This window comes from Sus scrofa, chromosome 9, assembly GCF_000003025.6.
Source record: "Sus scrofa isolate TJ Tabasco breed Duroc chromosome 9, Sscrofa11.1, whole genome shotgun sequence".
Lineage (NCBI taxonomy): Eukaryota > Metazoa > Chordata > Mammalia > Artiodactyla > Suidae > Sus > Sus scrofa.
In genome coordinates, this window is record NC_010451.4 from 14,857,429 (window position 1) to 14,870,275 (window position 12,847).

The window sequence follows — 12,847 nt, forward strand, 5'->3', positions numbered from 1 at the left end:
TGAAAACATGCCCAGTGCTTTACACACATAGCAGGAAATGTGTATAGCAGCCCTACGAGACGTACATCTCTATGTGACAGAAGAGAAAATTGGGTTGCAGGGAGGTTAGTGACCTATCCAAGGGCACAGAGTCAATGAGCACCAGAGGCAGATTTTCAACCTAAGTTTCTGCAAATTCCAAGTCCCACCCTTCTCATTTAGTCCCAGTCTCTTCTACTGAGCATTTGTTAGCGTATTTTAGGTATGTCAGTGGAAGATAACAGTAGAGAAAAACATACGGAATGGGCTAGGAGAAGGGACTCAGATTTGAAGAGAAATTGATGAGGAAGGCACACACTCACTAAGGGTCTCTGAGTGACTTGGGAAAAGTGAGGGATGCATATTGATGGAAGGTGAAGTATATAGATAGACCTAAGTATGCTGGATTTCTAAACAGAAATCTGGTAAAAATTAATTCTGTGCCCCATACATTTTTTTCGCCCCAGGTAGACCCTTGAAACTTGCATAAGATGTTGAATAAACAAACTTAGATATAATAAAATTTTGCTGCATCAGGACATGAAGAATATCATATATCAGTGGATATAGAGTTGCTTCTACTATAAATGTGCATACAATACTCATTGTGGGAAAAAAAAATACAATTATAGACCTCAATGACATTTGACTTTTTTCCAAAATGAATTTTTTCCAAATCTAAGATTCCTGTCATTGATGGAGAGATGCAACATTAGTTGATATACCATTAAAATAGGAAAAACAGGTGTTTCCAATTGTAACGAGAAGGTGCCATTAATTATAGGACACATGTTGATTTCAGAGATTTTTATTTAAAACAAGAATACATCTGCATCCCAAATACTATTTTTTCTTTCAATGTATAATCTTTACGTATAAATAGAAGTAATGCTCCAATATAGATAATTTTGTATACTGCTTTTTCAGTTGCTTCGACATTTTTATTTTGATTTAAAATTTTTCAAAATCATAATTTTAACATCTACTTAATACTCCATCATGAGGCTAGGCCATTGCTTACTTAACAAGCCTTGAGTTACTGAGACTAGTGTTTCATTATTACAGAACATCACAGAAAAATATTTTTAATATGTGTTAGTACCAGTGTTTGATGACATCCTTAAAAAGTATTCTCCCAAAATGAATTAGTATATCAATAGAAATAATTTTTTTTTTGTCTTTTTAGGGTTGCACCTATGGCATATGGAAGTTCCCAGGCTTGGTGTCTAATTGGAGCTACAGCTGCCAGCCTACACCACAGCCACAGCAACACAGGATCTGAGCCATGTCTGTAACCTATACCACAGCTCATGGTAATGCTGGATCCTTAACCCATTGAGCAAGGCCAGGGATTTAACCTGTGTCCTCATGAATGCTAATCAGGTTTGTTACCCCTGAACCACAGCAGGAACTCCAGATATAAATATTTTTAAGACTTCACCTATATATTTCTTAAGAAATAAAATTATCACTATTTGCAGTGACATGATACTATACCTAGAGAATCCTAAAGACTCTACCAGAAAACTGTTAGAGCTCATTCACGAATTTGGCAAAGTTGCAGGATACAAAATTAATACACAGAAATCGATGGCTTTTTTATACACTAACAATGAAAGAGCAGAAAAGGAAATTAGGGAAGCAATCCCATTTACCATCGCATCAAAAAGAATAAAATACCTAGGAATAAACCTACCTAAAGAGACAAAAGACCTGTGCTCTGAAAACTATAAGACACTGATGAAAGAAATCAAAGATGACACAAATAGATGGAAAGACATCCCATGCTCTTGGATTGGAAGAGTTAATATTATCAAAATGACTATACTACCTAAGGCAATATATAGATTCAATGCAATCCCTATCAAATTACCAAGGACATTTTTCACAGAACTCAAACAAAATATTTTAAAGTTTGTTTGGAAGCACAAAAGACCTGGAATAGCCAAAGACATCCTGAAAAAGAAAAATGGAGCTGGAGGAATCAGGCTCCTGGACTTCAGACTATACTACAAAGCAACAGTCATCAAAACCGCATGGTACTGGCACAAAGACAGACATATAGATCAATGGAACAGGATAGAAAGCCCAGAATTAAACCCATGCACCTACAGCCACCTCATCTATGACAAAGGAGGCAAGGATACACAATGGGTAAAGGACAGCCTGTTCAATAAGTGGTGCTGGGAAAACTGGACAGCCACATGGAAAAGAATGAAATTAGAACAACTCCCTAACACCAGACACAAAAATAAACACCAAATGGATTAAAGACCTAGATATAAGACCAGACACTATAAAACTCTTAGAGGAAAACGTAAGCCAAACACTTTCTGACATAAATGACAGCAACATCTTCTCAGGTCCACCTCTTAGAGTATTGACAGTAAAAACAAAAATAAACAAATGGGACCTAATCAAACTTCAAAGTTTCTGCACAGCAAAGGAAAGCCTAAACAAAATGAAAAGACAACCCGCAGAATGGGAGAAAATCCTTGCAAGTGAATCGACTGACAAGGGATTAATCTCCAAAATTTATAAACACCTTCTGCAACTCCATACCAAAAAAACAAACAACCCCATCAAAAAATGGGCAGAAGATCTAAACAGACAGTTCCTCAAAGAAGACATACAGATGGCCAAAAAGCACATGAAAAGACGTTCAACATCACTCATTATTAGAGAAATGCAAATCAAAACCACTCTGAGGTAACACCTTACATCAGCCAGAATGGCCATCATCCAAAAGTCTACAAACAATAAGTGCTGGAGAGGGTGTGGAGAAAAAGGAACACTAGTACACTGTTGGTGGGATTGTAAATTGGTGTAACCACTGTGGAAAGCAGTATGGAGATTCCTCAGAAAACTAAACATAGAACTACCATTTGATCTAGCAATCCCACTCCTGGGCATCTATCTAGAGAAAACCATGAGTTGCAAAGACACATGTACTTCGATGTTTATTGCAGCACTATTTACAAGAGCCAAGACATGGAAACAACCTAAATGTCCATCGACAGAGGAGTGGCTCAAGAAGATGTGGTACATATACACAATGGAATGTTACTCAGCCATCAAAAAGAACGAAATACCAGCATTTTTAGCAACATGGATGGACCTAGAAATTATCATGCTAAGTGAAGTCAGCCATACAATGAGACACCAACATCAAATGCTTTCACTGACATGTGGAATCTGAAAAAAGGACAGACTGAACTTCTTTGCAGAAGAGATGCTGACTCACGGACATTGAAAAACTTATGGTCTCTGGAGGAGACAGTTTGGGGGTGGGGGGATGTGCTTGGGCTGTGGGATGGAAATCCTGTGAAATCAGATTGTTATGATCATTATACAACTACAGATGTGATAAATTCATTTGAGTAATAAAAAAAGGGAAAAAAAAGACTTACCTATATATATCCTAATTGTTTCAAAGAAAAGTCATTGTATTTATACTAGAAAAGCAACTTTAAAACCAGAGACAGTAAGACGAAAAATCCAGAACTTTAAGGCTCTTCCCAGAATCTAGATTCTATTAGAAAAGTTATCACTCACTGGACCTATGCATTATTGTGGCCCTGCTCAATCTATTTTTACTTCCTTTGATCCAGAATCAATCTCAAAGCACGTATTATTTTTATACAGTTTATACTCGGCAGAATGAGAAGGATGCCTGTCTCTCTAAATTGGCAGGAAACATCCTGAGACATTGCAGCCTCCTGAAATTCCTCTTCTCAGGCCAGTGGACAAATTCCATGGTGAGAATTCTAGTCTGGCTACATTTTCTCATAATCTCACCTTTACTTGACAATTTTCAGCCAACCTTAAGAAACTGTCTATGTAATTTCTGTGTGTGTAGGCGCCATCACATTTTACTGACCAATTTGAGGCCAAAAAGACCAAAACAATCATTACTTTACCCATCCGTAGTGTTTGCTTTTATGAACTCAGTCCTTAGTGCAGGTATGACCAAAGAGGAGTTGGATCTGACCACTGTGAAGCCAGACTGATAAAAAGTGGGTTTACCACAGGATTGCTGGCTACAATATGTAAGTGTTAATAGCAGCTCCCCAACTGGCTTACCTTATTCAACTTTGTCTTTCAGTCCAGTGAGTCCAGTGAAGATGTGATTTATCTACGAAAATGGAAATACAGAGCAGAATGAGTAGGACATACACACAAGTGAAAAGAAGATATGTAATATAAAGCATCCAGATAAATTCAGGGTTTTTGTTTTTTGTTTTGTTTGTTTGTTTGTTTTTCAGTGCAAACAGAACCTCACACCATAATTCAGGACAAGAACAAAAATTCAGTAAGAAAAAATAAAGATCCTGTCAAGTCACTCAAACACTACAAGTGGAATTCAGCCTTCAGAAAGGACATGGTAAGATGAAACAACAGCCATTTGAGAACCCTTTAGTCTAACTTTATTTTTCTGAATGCAAAGAGCCCCAGCAGTATTCTGCCTTGTTAGCTCAGGGAGGGGTCTTGGAAATGACAAAATTACTCCCAGATGGCAAATGAATCACGTCTGTGTTCTGCCATGATATGGCTTCTGCAAAGGTGTCCCCCACATGTTGAAAAGCCCCTTTACTTCACACTGGTGTAGAGGCAAGCTGTCTAATCCGAAGTCTGTTATCATACACATGGACATGAACATTTTCCACAGCATGAAAGAATACTGAAAATTTTGATGCAATGGAATTTCTTTATTTAAAAATGTAATAAAGAAGGTGTCCCATTGACTACTATATTTATTACCTTTTCAAATAAGTGCATCATTCATCCTGACCGATATATGTTGTTATTTTTATGAAGGGATTAAGAGTACAAGTAATTTCAGCAGAATCCCTGAGACTCATCTAAAATTCTAGAATTCTATATCTTCAAATTATTTTCACTATCGTGACCTAAGACCATGACTTCAAAAACATCAGATATTAAGTTACAAATTCATGGCATTCCTTGGTGGCCCAGTGGATTAAAGACTGATTTTGTCACTGCTGTGGTTTAGGTTTGATCCCTGGCCCAGGAATTTTTTTTTTTTTAAGGGCCACACCTGTGGCATATGGAGTCCAGGTTAGAGATCTAATTGGAGCTGCCTCTGTGCCACAGCCGCAGAAACGCCAGTCTGAAGCTATGTCTGTTCTTGACCCACTGAATCACTACGGGAACTCCTGATCTAGGAATTTTTGTGGCTGTAGACACAGCCAAAAAAAAAAAAAAAAAGAATACAAATTCACCCTCACAGAGGTCAAGGTGAAAACTCTTTTCATTTTCATTTATGTGCATTGAAATTATCAGTGAAAACATTTTTACTCAAATATGCACAGCGTTAACATTACATTTTTCTTCAGTATCATCTTTTTACCATGTTCCGTGTAACATTTCAAAAGAAGACATTTTATGCTTTACTAGTTATAAGAAATGTGAAATGGGAGTATTAGAACTCAATCTTCATTAAGAGCACATGAAAAGACAAATTGACTTGGGAAGTTCCACTAGACAGGGAAAAGAGATTTTTTTTGGATTTGCAGATGACACTGTGTTAGCTATAATCCATCTAGGTTGGCATCTTCCAAAAACACCCAATATAAAAATCTTAACTACAGATGCTGATCATTGATCAATATGTTTTATGATAAATTTATTAAATTCATCATCTAATTCACCTTCTAGTTACCAACTCACATTTATAGGCAATCAACAAGCAAACCTGTGTTTACAGATTTAAATTTATCGCAACCAGTAATCATGTTCTTAAACTCTTATCCCTGTTCCTCTCAAACTAAGGCTTACATAAGTGCATTCAGAGATGTCCTCAGAAGGCCCCACATGAAATTTGATCAGAGCATGTTTTTTAGTTGGGTATGTTTTCCTTCCCCATCACACTGCAGTGTGTGAAGGAGTATGCAAAGGAGGGGACCATATCTTAATCACAGATGAGACAAAAGTGAAGAGGCATGTTCACAACTCTGCTCAAAGAAACCCCCAAAAGACCAACCACAACAACAAAAAAATAGAACTCTCTCACTTGGATTGCTCCTTGTCTTCCTTATAACATGCCCCTTTCATGTGAACATAATCCTTTCATTTCCAGAAAGTCTTTGGACTCTGGTGATGTAGAATTGGAATAACTGATAGAGAATGACAATCTGGAAGGTTGGAAGGGAAAGATATGGCATTAGGAAGGATGGAGCCAAGGGAGCTGATTTTCAGGAGAAAAACAGAGAATAGAAAAATGAATGCATCAAGTTGGAGATAATTGATGGCTATGAATCTAGGGGGCAGCAGTATCAGAGGTTAGAAAATGTATATAAGAGACAGAGAAAAGGAGAAGAGGAGAGAGACCTAATTAATTACCCCATTGGTTAGTTTCTGGGTTAGTGTATAGAGACCCCAGGGATAAGAAAGAGCTACTAAAGAATAAAAAGAGAATTTTAAGATGTTTTTGGACCCTCTTCATGGATCTTTGAGAGAGATTAATAATGACTGAAGTCTATTTGGGCATTAGTGGACTTTTTTTAAGAGCAAAACACCTTGGACTTAATCAATGGGTCTTTATACTAAATGATATCACAATCACTCATGCACCCTAACTGTTCTACACAGTGTCTTCACAGTATAGATTGTATTTCTGATAAGAGTTCATTGAATGAAAACAATGTCTGGATAAGCAAAATTTTGTGTGGTTAATTTTTTCACTGGGGAAAAAAATTAAACCTGAAAACTTAACATATATGTAAAAGATTTGACACTCGCATCATGTACATGGAGTGACCTTGTTCATCTTTCTTTAATTGAAGACAAAAAATGTGCTAAAAAGATAATTAAAGGAATTCAATATAGGTCTTAACAGAATGGAAGCAGGAAAAAAGAACGAAATACCAAGTTTCAAGTGAGACAAAAAGTTTTATTTAATAAAAATCACGTTGGAGGAAAACTGATAATTAAAAGACACTGGGTCCTGAGAAGGCTTGCAGGTTGGTGCATAAGAAAAAGAGACTCAAAAAGCAATCATTCTGTTCTTAACAGACTGAAGCCCAGCTTCTACAGAAGCACAGAAAGAAAAGCCTTCTAAGGGACTGGACCACCTTCATAAAACTCATGCTTCAAAGACGGGCACTAGTCCACTGGGCAGAGAGAAAAGCATGCCTGGCAGAAAACAAAACAAAAAAAAAACTGCCTACACAGGAGTTTGGGGATGTGAATAAGCATGCTATCTTTGAAAACCTCAAGAAGGCTTTGAGTTCAGAAAATGCGGTGTTTTTCATGGGATGGTGTGGATAACAGGCTTGGGATGGTGGAGGATGAGGATGGAAGTCAGGTGCAGTTGAGGAATGCCATGAAGATGAGAGAAAGAAAAAGTCATCGACACAGACACACACTTATTTTTATGTTTCTTTATCTTAAGGTAGAGGATGCCTTTGGCATTGCAGAAAGATGAGGCTATAGGCAAAGCTAGCCAAAACGGGTGGATGCTGAGCAGTAGTCCATGACAAAGATGGCCAGTGCACTAGAGGAGACGTTAGATTTGAACAAACACTTTTAGAGTCAGGACTCTCAGGATGTGCTGACTGACTGGATGTCAAGGATGAGGGCCAGGGAGAAACTGATGAAGATGCAGGGGTTTGTGGTTTCAGAGACTGGGTGGATGATGGTTGTTCCATTACCCAAGATGGGTTATGTGGGAAGAGTGGTCCTGGTAGGAAAGACTATACAGTCTTGAATGTGATGCATTTGAAATATTTGTCAGACACCCAGGGCTTTTAGCCATAAATAATATTTATTGCACTAAAATGATATCCTGGATTTGTTGGTATCATGAGTGTCACCCTTGTGGACACATGACAAGGAAAGAAAGCCAACGCAAAAAAACCCTCTTTGGGGAGGGAGGGTGGGACAGTGCTGATGAGAAAGGAAGAAAAACAACTCCTAGGCAGGGATCCTGGATACAGGAGGAAAATCAAGATACGGAGGGGATCAGGGAGTGTGACCTTAAAAGAAGTTCAAGAAAAATGAAGCATTTCTCCTCCATAAAAAAATTAGGGTGTGAAAGAGAATTCAGGATTTGGATTTGCATAGCTTCCACTTCCTGCATCTGAAAATTTTCAACGGATATTGATAAGCTCCACACTACAGAACATGTGAGAGTATTACATTATTTTAGCAGCAACAAAGTGAAAGTGCTTCTGAATTAAAAATGATTATGTAAATTATAATTATAATTTTTTCCCTAAAATTATATAGTTTAATACAAATGTGTTTTCCTTCCTTCCTCCCTCCCTGTCTTCTTTCCTATTGGCATTTGGATACCATAAGCATTTATTGAGCATTTACTTCAACTACTTTCACAAAGAAATGAGAACATCATATTCAAGCCTAGGTAAGTTTGGTTCCAAAACCCAGAGGGAAGATATCCAACTAATTCTAACTCCAGGAACTGGAAACAGCTTCTAGGAAAAGGTGACAATGAACTTTGACCATTGAGTGAAATTTTAGCACACAGGGAAAATGCACTGTGAACAAAGTGGATTCTTAGTGAAAATCATCTTGAATAAGATTTCATTTTTTACGAGGCAGATAGAATCCCCAGAATTTTATTTTCTTGCTTGCAGATATAAAGTGGCTACTTTGGATACACACAATCCTTTGTTCTGTGAACTTCTTACATAAGTGATGACCCAAATCAATAAAAGATTTAATCCAAACTGATGCAAATGCAAGTGCCCTAGTTTCAGACAGCTGCAGTGGTTATTTCTGTACATCTGGGAAACAGCTGTCGAGCCTCATTTTTACACTGGTTTTTGTTTAACTTCGAATGAGTGTCAAGACTAAAAGGAATGTAGGTGATTAGGAGATGGTAAACATCTCAGAAATACACAGGAGTGTATTTCCAAGCACTTTTTTTTTTTTCCTGTAAGAGTTTCTAAATGGCCCTTCTTAACAGAGCTTGCATGATAGCATGTGCTTCTGGATTACCTTTCTGTATCCAAGCTCTGAGGGCACCTAGGCTACCTGGAAGGTATAGCTTATTTAATGATTCCAAAAGCACTCTTCTCCAGTGATGACATAGAACAAGTCATAGATGGTCGTTTTCAATGTCAGGTCTAAGTGATCACTCACCAGAGGCAGAGGTTATGATAGGGTCAACCAGAGCTGATACAGTCAGAGGCAAGATGCTGGACTTGGCCTCTGCTGTAAGAAGCGGTGGAGACCATCTCTCTGAGCCAGGCAGTTGACAAGATGACTTCTCCTTGGGATTCATACATAACAATAGGCTAACAGATTTATGCCATAAAGGCATTGACCTTTGTGGGCAGGAACATTTTCTCACAGGAGAGAAAAAGGCGTACTACGCCCCTGCATGCTATAGTTTTGACAGTGACTGACAGCATGGGCTGGCCAGAGCCTTCAGGAAGCACATGCCTGGGCTTTTGCATTGTTACCCTTTGATTAACTTCTGACACACTTTGCAACATAAAAACTCTTACAGGGAAATTGCTCTGCAATGCTGGCTGTAACATCTAGAAACTTTGCCAATGAGAACTAAATATATATCCCAAAGCAGCTAAGCTTGAAATAATGTGTGTGTATGTGTGTGTGCGCGCGCGTGTGCATGTGTATAGAGGGGATACTTTTTGGTCTTTCTCTTTTCTGCCTCGTAACACTATTATTCAAGCGCAGTATTTAGAAAAAGCTTCTTACATGTTACAGGCATCCTGCACATGGAGAGACTTAAGCAAGACCAAGATGAAAATAAATAATGCATGAAGTCAGAGGCCTGAAGCAAATGTTAACTAATTTCAAAATGGGTCAAAATCACAACAATTAAGTCTCTGACATGTGAAGTCATTTTTTTCCTCACTAAAATATTAACCAACTTGCTTCACTTCTTCTAGATTGATTTGTAGAGCATGAAAGGTCATTTTGGAGGCAGAGGGGGAATTTGGCTTCTACAAGCCATCCATAATGAGAGCCAATAAATTAGGTAAAGCTCCTGTTTACCTAAGCTGAAATATTGATGTCCAAGCCCACATCGAATGCAAATCTCTACATTAATCATTTTTCTCCAGTCGGGAAATTCAGACCATGGTAACACATGCTTTGATAGACCTATACATCATAGTTACAGCAACATTAGACAGTGCTTCGGTGACAGAATACAAATATATTGCATTGGATTTCTTTCATTTTCCCCAGCCTGATTTTTATTTGTGTCTGCAAACTCTCCTCTGGGTGTGTGGAGTTCTGAGGTGGGTTGGGGTGGTATTTTTGGCTCAGGAAATAACTGAAGATTGGTAACAAGGATTTTCTTTTGTTGGTCACCTGCCAATCAAATCTAGAGGAGACACACATCCAGTTCCTTAAGTGCAGTGCTTTGTTGATCAAGTTCCCCAGGTCCAGCCTTCCCCCATTCACACAGGAATACCATCTGTGCTTCTCAGAGTGTATTTTATGAACCTCTGGTATCTGATCATCTGCATGTGTGCTAGGAAATGCAGTCTCCAGGCTCCATACTAGGTACACCTAATCAGGCTGCCTCAGTGCTGCCAGGAAATCTTCACTTTTATGGGCTCCCCTGTTGTTTGTTACCTACATTATTGTAATAATGACACTACTGTAATGTAATAATGTATCTCTACTGCTGGAGATATCAGCTGTAGGCTGCTCAAGACCGCTCTGATCTTGCCACTTTTTAACTCAAAGCTCTTTCACATCTAAATACATCCCAAACCTCTACCAAGTTTTGTAGTTAGCCATCTTCTACTTCTCTAGAGGCCCTTCTCAATTAATTCCACCCCTTGTTAAAAGTTGTAGAGCTATAGTACTCCTTTTATTTGTAGAACCCCTCCCCTAAACTAATCTTTGCAACAATGATGTCTTGTTGTTTTTTTAAGACGGCAATAACAGCATATGGATGTTCCAGGGCTAGGGATCAAATTCTTTGACACAGTTGTGGCAATGTTAGATCTTTTAACCCACAGGGCTGAGCCAGGGATTGAACCTGTACCTCTGTAGCAACCTGAGCCACTGCATTCTTAAGATTCTTAAGCCACTGTGCCACAGTGGGAACTCCAGTGATGCTTCATCTGAGTTTCAGATGAGAGGTCCAGCAGGCATTTTCATATATATATGAAAATGCCTGCTGGACCTCTCCACTTTGCACCTGTCACCATGCCCCAAATTGAATTGTACCTCCGGCCTGCCACCACCTGGATGGACAGAAATCATGATATTCTCATCAATCCTTCGGTCTCCATTTTCAAGTATTTCGTCAAATAAATTGCCTGTGTCATCTCTCCATGATTTCCTCCTAGACCCTTCCTCTTTCCTCCTAGCTCTATCCCCAGTTCAGACTCTCCTCGCTTCTCACCTGTCCCACCATAACAGACTTTTAGCTATTCTTCCTGTCTTTTGTCGTAAACTTCTAGTATCATTCTTCCATGTTGTGTAGTCTTTCTGAAAATAAATCGGATACTTATTTCATTGAACCCATACCTCCTCATGCAGAATAAAATCTGCCATTTCCCAGCCCGCCACTGCTCACTGCCTATCAATCCTCACCCCAATCCTATGCTTTAACACCACTGTTTATGGTAACTTCCCACAGATCTTGCCTTTTCAAAAGTCTATTTTCCTTCTTCCTGAAATGCCCCCTTTCTCCTCAGTTATTTTCACTTAGAAAAGTGTTACTCAATAAAGCTGATATATTATGAGTGTCATTTCATAGTCATACTACTTGGCCATGATTGAGTACTTATCCTGTGTTAAAGAGTGAGTTAAAGTTTCCTTTTGAGTCTCACAAGGATCAAGATGCAGTAGTCACCACTAACAGTCTTTTCCACAAAACTTCTGTGGCCATTTCTTTCTTTCTGGCAGAGCCCATGGCACATGGAAGTTACCTGTGCCACGGCAGCAACCTGAGCAGCTACAGCAACCCTCCATGCCACAAGGGAACTCCCTTGGGTCATTTTCCCACAAGGTTTTCCTTAATCTCTCGTCCAGTTCATTTCTTCTCTAATCAGCACCACTCTTTGTGCTTGTTCAAATAAAATATTTCGCCTACTGTATCAAAATACCAGGTGTTTTCTTCTCTCTCTTAACCACTAAGGGACCTGCTCCATACGGACAGAGCATGTCTTATTCAGCTCCATTTTCCAAGCATGTATCCCCCAGTGTGGTTCATGAGAGGCTCCCAGTCAACCTTTGCTTAACTCAACAGACCTGCTTCACTGTGGTGGAGACTATCACTGAGGACTCTTCTGTGCACACTTAATGGAAGACTATCTGATCTAAGGCCTTTAGCTTCCAGAGCAGAGGCAGGACAGGCTCCTGTTTCTATCCCTCCTGAGGTAACCAGGGCTGCATCTTTTCTATGATCAATGCTCAAATGTGCTGGTAGGAATTTAACTGCTACCCTCTGGATTTCAGGCATATTGAAGTACTACTCAGTTCTGCTGAATTTTAGAAATACAGACTATGCAGAGTTCCTGGGACAAGCAAAAATCATTAGGCACCCTTGCCATATTTAAGCAGCCTAATTTCAGAATGGATGTTCATTAGACTTAGTGGCTTTGAGCGTATGAGACGAGCGATGTAAGAACTTATGAGAGAGGAGCAAAAAGGAAACAGTAATGGATCCCTGTGGTGAGGAGGGCAGATGGCGTCTTGTAGAGAGAAAGAAACCTTGGGAATTAAGAGGCTCCATGACATGCATTTTTTACACTGTTTAAAACCTGCTCAATAAGGATGTTTTTTGGGTCATATCTGAGTATAACTGTTAGAATAAGATAATGATAATGAGCCAGTTATCGAGTGCATACCT

The 12,847-nt window shown here is 39.0% G+C and overlaps 1 long non-coding RNA gene across 1 annotated transcript in view; it reads right to left on the reverse strand.

Moving 5' to 3' along the window:
• The window catches only part of LOC102160854, a 1,306,405-nt gene that overhangs the window by 179,381 nt on the left and 1,114,177 nt on the right, over positions 1 to 12,847 (reverse strand). Inside the window, exon 5 of the long non-coding RNA XR_002346962.1 lies at positions 4,102 to 4,153. This is a non-coding gene — a long non-coding RNA (uncharacterized LOC102160854). The remainder of the gene's footprint in view (positions 1 to 4,101; positions 4,154 to 12,847) is intronic.